At 40.2% G+C, this 16,056-nt stretch overlaps 1 long non-coding RNA gene across 1 annotated transcript in view; it reads right to left on the bottom strand.

Moving 5' to 3' along the window:
- Nucleotides 1–1,733: 1,733 nt before the first annotated feature.
- The window catches only part of LOC116088154, a 17,490-nt gene continuing 3,167 nt past the window's right edge, over nt 1,734–16,056 (bottom strand). Inside the window, exons 2-3 of the long non-coding RNA XR_004117789.1 lie at nt 13,910–13,976; nt 1,734–1,808 (exon numbers count right to left, since the gene is read on the bottom strand). This is a non-coding gene — a long non-coding RNA (uncharacterized LOC116088154). The remainder of the gene's footprint in view (nt 1,809–13,909; nt 13,977–16,056) is intronic.

The raw sequence follows: 16,056 nt of genomic DNA, 5'->3' as shown, positions 1-16,056 counted from the left end.
GCTGTGCTGTAGAGGGAGGTGTCCTGTGTGCTGTGCTGTAGAGAGAGGTGTCCTGTGTGCTGTGCTGTGCTTTACCTTGATGCTGGGCATCACTTCATGCCCAGGGATGAAAAAAGGATTTCACATTTAGGATATATATATATATATATATATATACATATATATATATATATATATATATATATATATATATATATATATATATATATATATGTATATATATATATATATATATATATGCTTGCGAAACATGATCCTGAATTAAATGGAGTAAAAGTTCATTTATGCCCTCCCCTCAACACCGATATAATTTGCATATAGTACAACAGAACATCCCGAAATAAGAAGATGAGCTGGGTGTGTACACCCATAAACCCAGTGCTTGGTGGTGGAGGTATGGATGCTAATAGGTCTAGACCACTCTACAGAGTTCTACAGAATGGAATTCTAGGCCGGTTAAAGCTACATACCAAAAAGCCAAAATAGGGCTGGACAAGTCGGTGCTTAAAAGTATGTGGCCTACCAGAGAACCCAAGTGCTTTCCCAGAGCCCTTATCTGCACAAGGCTCTGGCAACCCAAGCTCCAGGGGATCCCATACTTTGGAGTCCATGGGCACAGGTAAACATGTACTTGTATACACACACACACACACACACACACACACACACACACACACACACAAATCGTAAATATTAATAGTTTTTAAAGTAATCCAAGTATTGTGACACATGCCTGTGTTCCCAAAACTTGGGAGACAGAAGCAAAAATATTAGGATTCTTGGCTACACTGTAGTGAGAATTTTGGTTTCTTAAAAAACTCAGTTATGTTATGTAAATATGTTTTTGTTTTAATCCCAGGTATGGGATAAGAGGCTGCTTATAGCTGGTGATTACAATTTGCCTAGTGTACTAGGAGGGGTGTGATTTTTGCCAGCTGCAGATAGTTCAATTCTGGGGATTCCAGAGAAGATATAAATGAGAGATCCCTGAGAGGGCCTGTGGGGGTCGCTGTTCTCCTTGTTGCTAGTCTGTGCTGGTCCAAGCTGGTCCCTGCTGGTCTCTGCTGCTGCATTTGCTGCTGTGTTTGCTATTGCTCCAATTACTAGCTTGCTGGATATTCTGACAACAAAGATTGGGATTGCCCCAAGGAACCCAACTCCCCATTCAGCAGGAAGTGGCCTAGAGTGGTGTACACTCCCCTTCCCTCTAACCTAGACTGGTGTACACTCCCCTTCCCTCTAACCTAGAGTGGTGTACACTCCCCTCTCCCTCTAACCTAGACTGGTGTACACTCCCCTTCCCTCTAACCTAGAGTGGTGTACACTCCCCTTCCCTCTAACCTTTTTCTCCTAACTAGTGTGGAGTTGGAAGGGATTCAGGGTGGAATAAAGGTTGGAAGGGAGGCAGAGGTATAAGAATCCAATAATATAGTGAATAGATACATCAACACTACACAGCAAGTTCAAGGCCAGCATAGGCTACCCTGTCTCAAACAATAACTTACAAAAAGAATATCTGCAATTGTGTGTAATGAAGGATTATTATTTATAATATGTAAAGATGAAACAAAAATGAAACAAAAGAAAACAACCAAGGGGTTGGGAGTAAAGGAATGAATAGGCAATTGTCTTAGCTACTGTTCTATGCTGGTAAGGGACATCAAGACCAAGGCAACTTAAAAAGAAAAAGGCATTTAATTTGGGGTTTGCTTACTGTTGTAGAGGGAAGGTCCATGACTAGCATGGTACTTTGGTAGCATGATCAAAGCAGCGGCAGTGCAGGAACTGGAAAGAGCTTTCTTCCTGATCTAGGGCAGCAGGCAGAGAGAAGCTGAGACTGGGCCTGGCCTGGGCTTCTGAAACCTCAAAACCCACTCCCAGTGACACATGTTCTCAAACCAAGCCTCACCCCCTAATCCTTCCTTGACAATCCACCAACTGGGAATCAAACACTTAAATATATATGAGCCTATAGGCACATTATCACTCAAACCATCACAGCAATGTTCAATACACAGAAAAGCCTACGTTGGATATCAGTGATGATCAGAGAAACACAAACCAAGGAAGACAGCTTCAGTGGCATACCAGAGTGACAGGGGCACAGGGTGTGACCAGAGAGGAAAGGGCAGGCAAGACATTGCATTTTCTATAGAGATTTTTTGTTTGTTTGCTTGTTTGTTTTTTGATTTTACTCTGTGTATCCTTGGCTGTCCTGGAACTCACTCTGTAGACCAGGCTGGCCTCGAACTCAGAAATCTTCCTGCCTCTGCCTCCCAAGTGCTGGGATTAAAGGCCTGCATCACTACAGCCCAGCGAGATTTTTTTAAAAACAAAATTTAACCCCATTCTCCAGCAATTCTAAACTGTGCCCATGGTAAACTGCTTTCCTTCTTGGCAGGCCACCTCCACTCACTTCATCCAGGATAAATTGTACCCCATGTTAGTGTGTATCCATCAGCTACTTATGGAGTCACATCTCTTATGGGTGTCATGCTGAAAGGATTAAATCAATATTCTTTTTAAGTTTTATTGCATTATGATGAGAAAAGTTACATAATTTCAATTTATCTGAATTTGTTAACATTTAAAAACATTTCAAGTAAATAGAATTAAATCACATTCTTATTTCCCTTCAATACCTACAATATCTTTTTTGTCATATTCTTTAAAATTTATAAAATATTATAACAATGAAAATGAGTATTATAAAAGTTGTTTGATATAAAACAACAATCAATTTAACAGTCTTATATAGATGCTCGTCTACAGCAATACTGAAAATACGTACGTTTTTCTCAATATAAAATTTAAATAACTCCAAACATATTAACTGTATATTTCAAAATAATACATCACTACTAGTATTTTCTTAAATGAACATAAACATACAAAGGCTTTTTGTTTGTTTATTTGTTTTGTATTTAGTAGAGCTTAACATCTTGGCTCTTACTGTGGTACAAGCCCCAAAATAAGAACAATTTTTAGACACTGGATTTCATTGTAATAAGGTTGTACTTCAATGATCCTCACATCACCAAAGGATTTTACCTCCCTAGTAGCTAAGCTGAGAGTTGACAGTTCTGCTGCACCAAGAAATGAATTGTAGGCACGATTTTTGGATACAGACTTCCTGCTATGGTCAAATCTATTTGACTTGAGTGAGTGACTTTATTCTCAGCCCACAGAGAACAGGTTACATTCATTTAAGAAGTGGTGTAGGTATTAAGATGGTCTATCTACAAAGTCATTCACCAACTGTTTCAATGAACAATGGTTCTGCTTGGAGGGTGGCACAGACATTAGGTGAGGGTAAGAATCTGGTTCATTGGCTGTGATAATTTGGAAAAGCATTCATCTCAGAGAAAGAGTAACTTATAAAGTCCTCTTCTTCAAACTTGATACAAGTGTTACAAATGTCAAGCAAACCATTCAGTCTCACTTTGTTGTTCTCTTACAAGCCACCTCCCTAATTAATCGTCTGTTTCTTTTGGGTATATAAATACTTTTGAAATATATAAGCTGTTCTGAAAACCATAGTATAGTGTAAAAACATGAAATAAACAATAGTACTAATAGAGAGGCTGAGATAGGAGAAGCAAGATTTCAAGACCCTTATGTTGTACGCAGCCAGACACTGTCATGAACAAACAAGCTGAAAGTGTATATGGATTGTACAATATGAGACCTGTTTCTCCAATTACCAAATTAGAGAGACCATTGGATGTCAGTCAACAAATTTCTAATTCCTCATAGTTTTGGATTTTAATTGATTAGGATATGTTGGTAATATTAATTTTCATATTGAGATATTAAGGAAAAGTAATTGTTACTTCCTGTTATTTTTGTTATTAGAGGTGGAATTATGTTTGTGTGGGTTTGTTGAAAGATTACAAAACAAAATTTACACAATATCTTTCCATAAATCAATATTTTAAATATGTATTTTCCTTGGCTTACTTGGTTTTTTTTGACATGTTCTCACTATGCATCCCTGGCTCTCCCAGAACCCACTATGTAGACCAGGCTGGCCTTGAACTTGCAGCAATCCTCCTGGCTCTGCCTCCTTAGTTCTGGGAACTAAAATAAAATACACATTAGCTTAAAGAAAGAGACATTTGGAGGCTAACTCAAATAATAACTACTTGAAATTGAGTAAGCAGATTACAGTATATCATAGAACCCTGAAATGGTTAGCATATGGGGCTTAATTTGTTTTCAGATTTTTCCAGTTCTGATATTATAATCTTAATTTTAGACTTTTGAAGACAATTCCAAATTAAAAGCACTAAATGAAATTTGGACAATGACAGCAAAAATGGAATGACCATGAAATCTCTTAGGTAATCTCCAAAAAGAAGACATTTTAAAAATTTTAGAAAGAGAAAATTAATTTTAAAAAATAGTTTTCTTTAAGGAGCGAGGGTGTAACTCAGTGGTAGAGGGCTTGCTTCAAATGCATAAGGCCCCAAGTTTGATCTCCAACCCAAAAGAAAAAAAAATCTTTAAAATAGTCTAAGAATTATTTTTTACATTGTGTGTGTGTATGTATATGCATGTATGTGTACAAAAACATCCCACAGAATTCAGAAAATGAAGGAGTGTCTCCTACTATATGGGTTCCAAAAATAGAACTCGGGTCATCAAATTTGGTGGCAAGTATCTTTATTGGATGAGTCGTCTCACTCACCAATGTCAGAATTTTATGTTAAAAGAAGAGTTCAGAACAGAGATGGTACAGTTTCCACATGCTCTTTATATCAGTTACTTTCCTTGCTGCTGCTATGGGTGCTGAGAACTGGACTTGGGTCCTCTGCAAGAGCGGCAGGTGCTCTTAACTGTCAGCATGGGTTCTGTGGCAAAGTCAACCCCAGGGAGAAAGGGCCTATTTTGGCTCGCGGTTGGAAGGTACAGTTCTGGCAGCATTTACCCCAAATGATGCAGTCAAACATAATTTCCAAATAAATGAGAAACAAGGAAGAAGAGTGTGTGTGGGTGTGTGTGTGCATGTGTGTGTACATGCAAGTGCATGTTTGTTATTCCTCAAGAAGGCATCTACTTCCATCAAGACAGTGTCTATACTACTGGCAAGAAGGAAAACCACAGGCACTGAAAAGAAAGATTTGGGGGATTTTCAGACTTAGACAAGTCTGGATTTTATTCTGGAAAGAGTGGAGGACCAGGCTTGAAACAGAGTACAGACATCAGAAAGTCTTCCCCAAATTTTTGAAACGTTTTGTTGTTACTTTTGTATGTTTTCAGTGTGGGGATTGAACCCATGGTCCTAGGTCCATGGGGATTGAACACAAGTAAGTCCTAGGCAAGTGCCCTGCCACTGTTATACTCACTTGTTAAAAAAACAGATTTTGTTTTTCTTTTAAAATTGTGTGTGCATGTGGAGGCGGGGTAGGGTATGTGAGTACAGGTACCCTCAGAGGTCAGAAGAGGGCATCAGATCCCCTGGCACTGGAGTTACAGGTGGTTATAAACTTCCCAACATGGGTTCTGGGAACTAAAGTCCAGTCCCCTGGAAGTGTAAGAAGACTCTTAACCACTGATCCATCTCTACATCCCTATCCAATCCTGTGTAACAACCTTTATGTCTATTGTGAATTGTGCAATAATGTCATTGGGGTTCTCATCGTTTATCATACATGGTTTCTAATATTTGCTCAAAATCTTCATTGATGATTCAGTATTGAGTAATATCTAATTAAAGCTACTAGGCTGATTCTATTTCAATTACTAGCCATTGTGGTTTTAGGCTAATTGCCTAATCTTTTCAGGTGTCTATGTCTTCACCTGTAGAGAAGAATAGTGTGAGGATCTAATCATATGCAGAAGCAGAACAACTAGTCTAGATCCTGACATAGTTGATATCCAAGGAATCATAGTAATTGTCCTTCCTCCTGCAATCTCCCAATCCTCATGTACTCTTTCTATTATTGAAGTTATTCATATGTTAAATACAGGAATTACCACAAATTCCACGAGAGCAGAGTCAATGTCTTGTTACCTTCAAATCATGAATAGTATCTGACATACAGGATATTCTCAGTAAATGGCTGGCGAGTGGATGAATAAAGATTCAGGCCCGCCGGGCAGTGGTGGCACATACATTTAATCCCAGCACTTGGGAGGCAGAGGCAGGTGGATTTCTGAGTTCGAGGCCAGACTGGTCTACAGAGTGAGTTCCAGGACAGCCAAGGCTACACAGAGAAACTCTGTCTTGAAAAATCAAAAAAAAAAAAAAAAAAAAAAAAAAAAAAAAAAGGCCCATATTTTGTGATAATTATAGGATGAAGAGTTATTAGCCAAACTAATTAAACAAGCATTTATCAATTTCTTATTGTATTAAAAAGCTCTGATCTAAGCCTAAGACATTAAATAAACAAGTTATGACCTGAGCTCTCCAGATAATTTTAGTAAGGCTGGAGGATGGCTCAGCAGTCTTCTACCTAGCCTAACGGCCTGGCTGATTTTAATGTCAACTTTGCACAGGCTAAGGTCATCTGGGAAGAGGAAATCTCAAACAAGAAAATGCCTTTCTTCATCAAACTGACTGTAGGCAAGCCTGTGAGGCATTTTCTTGATTAGTAAGTGATGCTGTCAGGTGGGTGGTACCGCTCCTAGAAAAGTGGGCCTGGGCTATAGGCAAGCAATGAGAAACAAGCCAGGGAGCAGCACTTCTTCTCCATGGCCTTTGCTTCAGTTCTCTTCTAGAGTCCTGCCCTTGCTTAAGTTCCTGCTTTGGCTTCCTTCAGTGGGCTGTGACCTGGGGCATGTAAGTTGCTTTTGGTAGGTGTTTTATCGCAGCATTAGTAAGCAAACTCAGGCCATACGACAACATGCTGAAGCGGTAGAATTCAAGTGCTCTGGTTCTAGTTACAGCAGGCATGAAGATAAGGGAGGTGACGTTTGGGTGCTTGCCAGTGAAGGCATCGACCTGGGCTCCAATCACATCATCCAACATCTTCTTGTCCTTGAACATCACAGAGTAGGTACAGTAGGCAGCAGCTGCTCAACAACGTGAGTTGAAAAGGGGTCAGACTACTGCTCTGGCTCAGGAACAGAGACCTCTCTGAGCATGTTGATCACAGTGGTCCTCACAACGGCTGAGTTGTGGGGTTCCTCCAGCTCAGTCACCCCTTACTCCTCTTTGATTGTCTCACAGCTTGGAGGAGGTCTGGCATGGTAGGAATTGGGGCTTATGGTATTGACTCTGGAACAATGAACTCGGTTATCTTTAATAGGCTGCCCACTGGGGGTTTAATCATATTCCAGTGAGTACTTGTGTTTCTTCTTTGGTCAGAGTTATGATGTGAAATTCTCAAGTAGCTAAAAATATTATGTTGAAAAACAAAACACAAACCTTTTGTCTTATTCTCTGCTTAAAATCCTTCAAAGAGTGCCAGTTCCTGAAATGTAACCAGAAGTCCCTGTGGGAGCTGGCTGTCAGCTACCTCCCTCCCTCACCCTAACCTTGCTTGCTTCTTTCAGATCTTCAGGACCCAGGTCTGATTAGGCCCCTGACCTTCCCTGGGGAGGTCATGGGACACCCTCCTCTACCCACTGTTGTCTCTGCTCTACAATCCTGCTACTTTCATCGGCAACTTTGATAACTTGTTCTTTTGCTTCATGCCTGTTTTTTCCCACTTCTGAAATCTCTGTGTGTATTCCTTTTAGTACAGTACAGACAACAGCATTTCATTTTATGGACTCACTAAGAAACATGTTTTTCTAAGCTTCAATCCTGTGTCACAGAAATACACTTGAAGTGTAAGCTTAAAAGTGTTAGGAAGAGGGAATTTAGTGAATGCTATCTAGAAGGTTGGTTCAAACTTTAGAAGAAACAGGGCCGAGGAAAAATAAGGGGCATTTGAAGGAAGTATCAGAGGGCAGTACTTGGTAATTAGGTTCCTAAGAGAGTTGTTAGTAACAGGGACACCAGGCAACCACAATGGTTCTCTGTGTGCCTGAATTCATTAATTTTATTTCTAGATCTGTGATGCCCCATCTTCTCAGTGTCTGACCTGCAGCTGAGTTCTTTGAAGTACAGGGAAGGAAGCATAGCTCCTCACTAATGGGCCAAGTCAGGGGACAGGAGGCAGGTGAGGGGCGTGGGGCTCTCACTTGCAGCTAGGAAGCCAGAGTTGAAGGAGACATGCAGTGTACCACTGCACAAATAGGGAGAGCTGAACATCATGTTCTGAAAACAAGAATAGGCAAACACACAAAATTCTAGTAAGAGAGTTAACAAATTGGAGTCTATAAACTTACATAGAATTACATAATAATATTTATTTTCAGAACTCAATACTACATAACATTTATGGAGAAGCACTAAAACTCATTTAAAGAATTAGAAGCTGGACAGTGGTGGCCCACACCTTTAATCCCAGCACTTGAGAGGCAGAGGCAGGCGGATTTCTGAATTCGAGGCCAGCCTGGTCTATAGAGTGAGTTCCAAGACAGCCAGGGCTACACAGAGAAACCCTGTCTCAAAAAAAAAAAAAAATTAGAGAGTACACATTAATTTCCAGGTTCTATGGAACATTTAGAAAAGCACCACATATTGGGCCACAAAGCAAGTATCAATCTCCACCATCAAGTCAATACTGACAAGTCTAATGAAAGATAGCTCAGAGGACGAAAGCATGGAAGAGAATGGGCTCCTTGACAAAGGAAAATAAATACAAGATGAAGGAGAGGAGCGAGGAGGGGAGAGATGGAGGGAGGGCAGGTGGGAAGGAGGATGAAGGAGAGGAGCGAGGAGGGGAGAGATGGAGGGAGGGCAGGTGGGAAGGAGGATGAAGGAGAGGAGTGAGGAGGGGAGAGATGGAGGGAGAGCATGGTGGGAAGGAAGGAAATCTGAATTGAGGGACTTTCTACAGAAATAACTGTCTGGTACTGTGAGAATGTCAGCATTGTGCTGCCCATTGTGGTACACACACACACACACACACACACACACACACACAGACGCACACAGACGCACACACATATATCCTAAACACTTGGGAGAACAAGACAAGAGGATTGCCAGTCCAAGGCCACCCCGAGCTACACAGTGAAACTCTGTCTCAGAACTACCAGCAGCACAAGGTCAATGGTCAGAGAAGATAAGGCTGAAGAGCTGACTGTTCAGAATAAAGAAGATTGTAGACACATATCAGGAAGCAATGCCCAACCCAGGACTTTCTGTAGCCATGAGATATGTTATTAGAACAATCGGTGAGTTTGCAGATTAAGTCTTTTATAAACATTGGATTTTAAAAATTGGTCTATGGTTATAGAGAAAATGCCCTTGTTTTAAATAAGGACTGGGGTACTATGGGGTAGAATCCATCATGCTTGTAAGTAAAGTAGTTCACAAAAGGTCTGCACATGTAGTACAGAGATGAAGACAAAATAAAAAGGGGAAACACTAAATAAATCTAGGGAAACCGTAATGTGCAAAAGAAGATTTTTCATTATATTCTTTCAATTTTTCTTTAAAAAATTTAACAACATCCTTGTATGTATGTATGTGTGTGTGTGTGTGTGTGTGTGCTCATTTGATCACATGCACTCATACACTAGTGCAGGCATATATCTGCCAGAGCACACCTATGGAGGTCAGAGAACAACTTCCTGGAGTTCCTTGCCTCTTTCCACCTGGTTTCCTAGGCAGAGTCTGTTCTGTGGTTGCTGTGATCCAGGCTACCTGGCCCAGGGGCTTTCTTTGGTCCCTCCCCCCACCAGGTGCAGGAGAGCTAGGATTGCAAATATGCACCATGTCATCTTTTTTTTTTTTTTTTTAAGATTCTGGGGACTGAACCACATCATCAGGCTTGTACAGAAAGGACCTATACTCACTGAACCAGTTCTTTGTCTATTCTCCCAACTTTTCTAAAACTTTGAAATGGAGTAAAAAAAAAATGTATATGTGTCCATGTGTGTCAAAAAGCTTAAAGTTACTGTATTTGAAGGTCTCAGTTTTGGATAAGTAGGTTCAATATCCCCTGTATGTTTTAAATATTTTACAATTTAAAAGGAAAAATTTAGTCTAGCCATTGAACCCAGCCCTAGTTCTTAAAAGGACTGCCCTGAGTTAGAATTGCTGGGCTGTTAATCACCGAACAGAAGGTCACCTGTAGATAGGACAAAGTGCCCCCTGGGCTGCATTCCTAAGGCTTTGAGCACACCGGATGTGCAGGAAGTGACCTGTCCAGTTCAGCAGCTGTGGCCTGATATCTTATCTGTAAACAGCAGGGTCTCTGTTTTTCTCTTTACAGGATACAGAGGTAATAAATGCTTAAAAAAAAAAAAAAAAAAAAAAACCTTTAAACCTTGTTTACTCCTTCAGTTCCTGTATGTTTGTCAGTGCAGTCAACATTTTTACATCACATAACTGAAACACTGTACTGATATAGACAAGTTATCAAGATAAATAAAAGGGGCCCTTGAGGTGACTTAGCAGGTAAAGGCAACTGCCCAGCCCGAGTCTAACCTGCCAGCCCGAGTCTAACCTGCCAGCCCGAGTCTATAACCTGCCAGCCCGAGTCTAACCTGCCAGCCCGAGTCTATAACCTGCCAGCCCGAGTCTAACGTGCCAGCCCGAGTCTAACCAGCCAGCCCGAGTCTATAACCTGCCAGCCCGAGTCTAACCTGCCAGCCCGAGTCTAACCTCCAGACCTGTAATGGTCAGACAGAACCAGCTCTTGAAAGTTGTCCTCTTACTTTTACATGTGCATTGTGGTACGAACATGCCTACACCATACACACATACACACACAAACACACATAGATACACACATGGGTACACACACATACAAACACACACAAACACACACACAGGTACACACACAGACACACACTGAATAAACAATCAAAGATACCGTGAGCTCTTACTCCAAATCCACAACAGGATAAGGGCCTGGAAAGTAGAACCCCAAGCCCAAAGTGGAAGTTCAAAAGAAGTCAACTTGTTCCATACTGCACACCTAGTGACTAGTAAAGCCAAGATTTGCCTTCTCTGTCTGACTGCAAGCCACATCACAGGACAGAATTTCCCAGACTGGATGCCTCTGGGGATGAGTCATGCTGTATAGAGGAGTACGTGGAAAGCTCTAAACTACTCAAAGTTAGAGCACAAACCTCAAAATCATCTGGGGAAGGCTTCCCCCGTGAGCTACTGTTACTTCTGGCGATTCTGGGATTAGAAGGCCAGCGTTCTTGGTCTTTACAGATATAGTCTCCCTCAGTCTTCCGGCAGAAGATGGCTAAAAAGCCCTTTAACCAGTTTTGTGCTTCCCCCAACCCAAATAAGACAAACTATAGTTTGGTAATAATTTTAGTGTATATAAAAGAAGACAAAAAATAACTGCACAAACCCCCAACCAACATTCAAAAGTTAGGTTTGCTGATCTGGCACACATTTTCCTGTATATTAAACACATTAAACACCCTGAGGTGGTTCCAGAGAGCATATGGTTTCATAGACCCAAGTCCAAGCACTTCTGCCCTGCCATGTACGCACGCACGCATGCGTGCACGTGTATACACACACAAACACACACACACACAAGTGCTATCCAGGATCTCCCTAATTTAATCCTCAGCGCAACCCTCACAGTGAGCACCTTTATTTTATAAATGAAGATACAGAGAAAGGCAGGACAAACCCATTTACTGGAGTTCAATCAGGCACTAAATGACAGAGGCAGGACTCATTCTAGACAGCTGGGCTCAGAAGCAGCATTTGTAATCGCACATGGGGAACCAACTCTGCGGTCAGAGGCAACCCTCCACACTTGCTCTATACATCCTTTCGGTCCTTCTCCAAAACAAGAAAACATCTTTGAAGGTAGGTTCATGTAGGAGAAGGAATAGCCAAACACAGTCATTTTTATTTTTCATTCTTTTTTTTGGTTGTTGTTATTGGTGTCTGTTGCATAATATTTTTAAATTTTTAATATCAAACTATTGAAATTAGAACCTCAAGAGGATTTATTAAATCTGCACTATATCTATGCAAACAAAATGCAGGATGTTTGTTCAATCTCCATACCTTTATGGATGGCATTTGTTAAGGCTTATAAAACAAACAATTGAAAGTTTATGAATAACTTGCTATAACTAAAACAATATAAACATATATACATAAAGCAAATAGAGAAATCAGTGAGTTATATATCATATGCTCTTAAATATGAATTTATTTTAACCTACCAGTCACAAAAAATGTGTTTTAAATTTCTATTCTTTGCTAAGGAGGATACAAATGATTGCTCTTCTATTCTTAAGATAGAAATACCAATTTAAGCATCCTTTCTACAAAAGCAATACAAAAATGTAAGCTTTAAAGCAGTCTAGGAAATTTTATCCTAAAATTCTACTTCCTTAAAGGTGTCTTTTAAAGAACTGAAAATGTAGAAAATAAATATAAATCACAGCAGAACTACCCAGAAGCAATTGCGGTGATAACAAATTCTTTGAATTGTATTTAATTCCAGCATTTGGGAGGCAGAGGCAGGCAGAGTTGAGGTCAGCCTGGTCTATAGAACTAGTGCTAGGACAATCAAGGCTAAACAAAGAAACCCTGTCTCCATTTTTTAAAAAAAAAGGGGAAACCTGCATAAGGAGGGAGTTATTATTTTGATGTCAGTGTGTTGCTGGAGAACAACAATTTATTAGTAGTGAATATTTTCCCATTACTGGGTAGTGTTTTAGAACATGTCAGCTGTTATGGGCTAATTATGCTAATTGCAGTAACCCTGTCTTGTAAGTTGTCTAACTGTCTATCACCTGCCTTCTTTGGATGGTTCTCATCTGTAAGTGGAGATCTTGTCTACCTGTCATACAGGGACACTGTAGACTTAGCACAATACAAGTAAGGCACTCACACCTTCCTCCGAGGCATGCAACAGCTTTCTTGGTGTACGTCTGCAATGGCCAAAGAGTGTCTCTTGGGGGAAAATACCCTGACTTAGTTAATCAGTCCCAAATCTGTAGCTTACTTTTACTATTAGCAACATAAACAATAGCAACATTTCCTACACAGTTCCATTAATCATTCAGGATTAAATCCTACTAGGATGATTACCAAAAACTTCTAACACATCTATCAACATCTATTTACTAAATTAAATATTCTCATGTTGCTTTAAATATACATTCAATTCTGGCCAACACTGGATTTTTTAAAAAAAAGATCTATGCTAACTTTTAAGGCAAAACTCTACCCCTGCTTCGCATATTTCTTTTTACATCTCACAGTTTCTTCTTTTGTTATACTATAAGACTCTCTAAAGTATGAGAATGGCACAAAAAGAAAAAGGTGAAATAGATTTAAGAAGAAAAAGTTAAATCTCTCCCTTATGCTATCTACAATACAATTCATGTGGATTAAAACGTTAATGGGACAAGTTCCTGTGTAACTTACAAGAGAGTATGAGCCAGCATAAACTGATCTTGGCACAACTTTTTAAAGGCTACTGATAAAAGTGTAACCCATGACAAGGGCATCGTCTAGACTTGGTTTTCCAAATGTGTGCTTCTGATATTGTTCAAAGTAGTTAATAGCTAAAGCCAGGGAAAACACTACTTATTAAGTGTGCCAAGAGATGGCTTTGGAAACCAATACCGCACTTACCTCAACCTATCAGCAATCCAAGATCACCATACAATATACACTCTAAACAACGCAAACCCAGCAGATGGATCTGAAGAGCATGGTCCAGTATCTTATGCCCAAAGCATACCCTTGTGTAATTTTACCGGTTGGATTTGGGGAGGGGGGGTGGTGAGCGGGAGACGGGGAGAGAGGGAGGGAACAGAGATTCTCTAAATACCCCAAACCAGGCCCGTAATCTTTATCTTTATCTTCTATCCCCACCCTTCTGAGAGTTAGGAGCAGCCACCATACCTGGTTTCTTAAAGCAGACACTTGACAGACTCCTGTCTTCAGACATTCTGGAGCCACCGCTTATCCTCTGCAAAATGAAAATCCATTAGCACCAGAGGTTTGGAGAAGTACTAACATGGAAAACAAGTCAAACTAATTGCATTCGTTACTTTTTGGTTGTGGTAAGACACTATTATTAAAAGCAACTATGGAAGAAAGAGTTTATTTTGGTTGGCGGGTGTGTGTGTGTGTGTGTGTGAGTGTGTGTGTGTGTGTATGTGTGCGTGTGTGTGTGAGTCCATCATGACAAGGGGTAGCATGGCTGTAAATGGACATAGTGGCAGGAGCAGGGAACTGAGAGATTGTGTCTTCAGGCATCAACACAAAGCAGAGAGAGCAACCTGGAAGTGTGGTGGGTAGCTTTATAAACTTCTAAAGCCCCCCCCCCACCCCCCCCGTGACTTACTTGCTCCAGCAAGGCTGCACCACCAACTTGGGACCTAGTGTTCCACTATCTAAACCTACTGGGGACATTTTATTCAGACCACCACACTGATTTAGTCTGACTTGACTACAGAATCTTTCCTTCACCTTGACACTGCTAACCTCCATATGCTTCCTGGTGTACACCGTAAGCATACTTGAGTAGGAAAGTGCAATTCTCTGTGAAGGAAGTGCTGTTGTCTTTGTGTTGTAATTTTCTTGATTGAGGTGCGATTTGAAGGACTTCCTGACACGCCCTATTGAGACTCAGTTCTGATGTTGTAAATACACAAATTTGCTGTGTGCCAAAACACAGCCCCCAGAAGATAGCCTTGGACTTAATTTTTTTGTTATATCATCATTTTGATATATTCACATGTTAGAAAAATATAAAATGATTTATATTAGTAACAAACAGTCCTAAAATGTATTTTTAATTATACTCTTGCTCTTATCCATTAAAATATCTCTTATGCAAGTATGGTACAAAAAATATGAAGTATATTTTGTTATAATTTTAAGTATCACAAAATTAGAACAAGTTATACTGTTTAAGGAACAGAGTTAATGGGAGAGAAAGAAAAAGGAGAGGAGGAGGAGGGAGGAAGAGAGTAGAGACTAAGACCTTTGAGAAAAATGCAAGGTTGTTACTAGAATTAAGCTGTAACTGTTAAGTGACCTCTTAATCCTTATTTTCCTTTCTAACAAAAGTATACACCATGTACTATGTAAAGGGTGAGAGAGAGAGAGAGAAGGAAGAGGAAAAGAAATTCAAGTGTAGACACAATCACAAGCAGCATTGGGCATTGGTTACTTACATTGGCTATTTAAATTAAATATTAATTTGAACTGTAAAATGTTAGGTTTATGTCCATTAAGATTCAACCTCAAGCCTGGTACGATGGTGCATGCCTTTAATTCCAGAAATTGAGAGATAGAGGCAGACAGATCTCATGAGTTCTATGCCAGGCTTGTGCACATAGTGAATTCCAAGCTAGTTACGATTATATAGTGGCAGCCTGCCTTGGGAAGGAAAGAGATTCAACTTCATCCATATGTTGTATCTGTAATCCCAGCACCTACTTGGAAGATTGAGTTTGAGGCCAGCTTGAGATAGAGGTCAAGAATGATAGCCCGTGCTACACAGAGAGACCTCGTCTAGCAAAACAAAATAAGACAAAAACAAAACAAAAAAACCTCCTCTGTGCCTATGGCTCAGGCCTGTAATCACAGCTAGTCCAGAGGCATAGACAGGAGACTAGAAAATTCAAGGGTCTATCTGGGCTATAGAATGAGTTCTAGACCAGCCTGAGCAACTTGGGCTTTGTCTAAAAACAAAGAGTAAAAAGAAGCCCAGGGTCACAACTCAGTTGTACAGTTCATTTCTAGCATCCATGAGGCCCTAGGTTCAATTTTCAACATTACAAATTTAAAAAGACACAGCTTTGGAACAGCTTCTATTACATTTATTTATATGTGCAGCCTAGATGTGGAGGCCAGAGAATAACTTACTGGGGTCTGCTCTTGCCTTTCATCATGTAAACATCAGGGATCAAACTCAACCTTATCAGTGAGGGCCTTTACCCACAGCACAATCTCTCAAGTTCAGATCTATTTCTTTCTTTCTTTCTTTCTTTCTTTTTTTTTTATTATATGTAAGTACACTGTAGCTGTCTTCAGACACA

The sequence above is a fragment of the Mastomys coucha genome, unplaced genomic scaffold, assembly GCF_008632895.1.
Source record: "Mastomys coucha isolate ucsf_1 unplaced genomic scaffold, UCSF_Mcou_1 pScaffold14, whole genome shotgun sequence".
Lineage (NCBI taxonomy): Eukaryota > Metazoa > Chordata > Mammalia > Rodentia > Muridae > Mastomys > Mastomys coucha.
This window is presented reverse-complemented; position numbering and strand designations above follow the sequence as displayed.